The sequence below is a fragment of the Magnolia sinica genome, chromosome 12, assembly GCF_029962835.1.
Source record: "Magnolia sinica isolate HGM2019 chromosome 12, MsV1, whole genome shotgun sequence".
NCBI classification, from domain to species: Eukaryota; Viridiplantae; Streptophyta; class Magnoliopsida; order Magnoliales; family Magnoliaceae; genus Magnolia; species Magnolia sinica.
Window position 1 is genome coordinate 43,638,810 of NC_080584.1, and position 2,348 is coordinate 43,641,157.

The following is a 2,348-nucleotide window of genomic DNA, read 5'->3' on the forward strand; positions in this document are numbered from 1 at the left end:
AAGAAGAAAGGGTGTGTTTTTCGGATTTAAACTCCTTTGATGATATCGAATGGTGTTCGATGACATTGAAGGCGTTATATGGACTGCGTAAATTTGATCTGGTTTTGTTATTTTATGGAACTTTGCCTATAAATAGGTGTTTCCTAAGTCTTTTTAGGGGATCTAGGTTTTGGAGAAGCAGAGCAAAAGGGTGGAGCCGCTTCCTAAGAGTTCTTCTTCTCTTCTCCTTAGTTTTTAATGCTTTTTTCTAGGGTTTTTAATCTAATCATGTCTATGGTTGGTTAGATCCCTTAACTAGGGCTAAGGGGTGAGTGTGGTTGGGATGTTTTTCTTGTTTAATTCCTATTATTGTTGAACTCCTTCAATTCTAGTTTGATATTTAATGAATACTTTTAGTGTTTAATGGTTTGTTGTGACTGAAATTACAATGGATCTCCAATAGCTTGAAGTATCTTCTTTAGCTGTTTGGAGTTTGTGAAAATAAGAAATCTTGTTGTTCTCCATCGTCCCTTAGGCATGGATTAGTGATGGAATATCTTCTATTCTTCACATTTCTCCCATGTTGGTTGTTGGATCGATATATCCTGTTGTCTACCATAGTCTCCCAGGAATGGTTATGTGATGGAATCACTTTCAATCCTCACAATTTTCATCTGTTGAGAAGTAGATCAATGGAAGTTTAGATATGATCTTATTGAATATCTTCCAATTGGATAAGATAGGACTCCAATTCTAATTCAGTGCCTTGAATCGAATAAGGAAACATCTTAACAGCTGCAAGTGGATCCCTGGAAACCCTAGTTTCCCACCTTTAAATTCTTAAGTTTCTAAGTTCATCATCTCACAATTACTCTCTACTTTCCTGATTTTGGTTAGATCTTTTCCTTGTTTTGATTTTAATTACTCTCAGAATAAATATGCAAGATTAGTCCCTGTGGATTCGACCTTGGTCTCATCCAGATTATTACTACATCGCGACCCTACACTTGGGGTTGTGAACAAGTTTTTGGCGCCGTTGCCGGGGATTAATGGCTGTGTTTTTCTAAGATTTATTAGTCTTGAAAGTAGGTTAAGATTAGGATTTATTTACTTTCTTTTTTTTAGGATTAGGGTTTTTCTGAATTATTTTATAAACTAACTTAGCTTTCTAATTTTAGGTTTAGAAACTTTCCTAATTTGATTTTGGAAACTTTCCTTTTTTCCTTTTTAGAAACTAGGTTGCTTTCCTTATTTCCTTTTTAGAAACTAACTCATCTTTCTATTTTTATTTTTAGAAACTTTTGAATTTTAGAATTTCTGTTTTTAGAAATTGATTTCTTTTCTTTTATTTTGTAGGATCTTAAATTAGGAACTTCCAATTTGGTAATTTCTTTCTAATTCTCTTCTTTTCTTTTTCTAGAATTCTTATTTCCTTCTTTCCTCTTTAGGTTTAAGTTAGAATCTGAAATTGAGGGCAGAGAGTGTTTCATGCCCAAGTGGGTCTGTGAAAACACTTGACGTCTTTTGAGTGAAGGAGGATTAGTTGATGGGTTATCTATCCATCACAGGATTTGACACCACTCAAGATCCTTAGAGTTAATTGAAGTAATGGTTGCCAATCAATCGGGAAGACAACCTCAACCTCGGGTTGAGGAAGTCTAGGATGAGAATGAGGTGCTTCAAGCACCTCCGCCTTGTACTCTACGAAACTATTTACAACCGGCGAGGGTGAGTACATCTTCATGCATGGTTTTTTCAAAAAATACAGAAAACATGGATATCAAGCCAGGGGTGATCCAACTCCTTCCAAAATTTCATGGGCTTGAATCTGAAAATCCATATCTATACTTGAAAGATTTTGATGAAATCATATCCACTCTATATTTTCCTAACGTGTCCGACGACACGATCAGGCTGTAGCTCTTTCCTTTTTCTTTAAAAGAGAAAGCTAAGACGTGGTTGCATTCACTACGTCCTCGATCTATTAGTAGAAGGAATGACATGACAAGGGAGTTCATAAAGAAAATTTTCCCATACCATAAGATGAACACCCTTAGAAAGTCGATCATCAACTTCACCCAAAAGGAAGATGAAACAGTCTTCCAATGTTGGGAATGGTTCAAGGATCTTGTCAGTTCATGCCCATAACATGGTTTTGAAACGTGGCGCATCACGAATTTCTTCTATGATGGACTGACGTCTTTCATGTGCCAATTGGTCGAGACAATGTGTAATGAGGAATTCATGAATAAAAGTATCGATGATGTGTGGGATTATTTTGACAAGGTTGCTGAAAACGCACAATTATGGGACATCTCCCCAAAATCAAGCACAACGTCTAGGCTGACTCAATCTAAGGAGAGGGGCAG

The 2,348-nt window shown here is 36.3% G+C and overlaps 1 non-coding gene across 1 annotated transcript; it reads right to left on the minus strand.

Annotated features, from left to right (window-relative positions):
- Positions 1–2,028: 2,028 nt before the first annotated feature.
- LOC131222155 (small nucleolar RNA R71) lies at positions 2,029–2,135 on the minus strand. The gene has a single exon (XR_009159863.1). It is a non-coding gene; the product is annotated as a small nucleolar RNA R71 (small nucleolar RNA).
- Between the last annotated feature and the right edge of the window lie 213 nt (positions 2,136–2,348).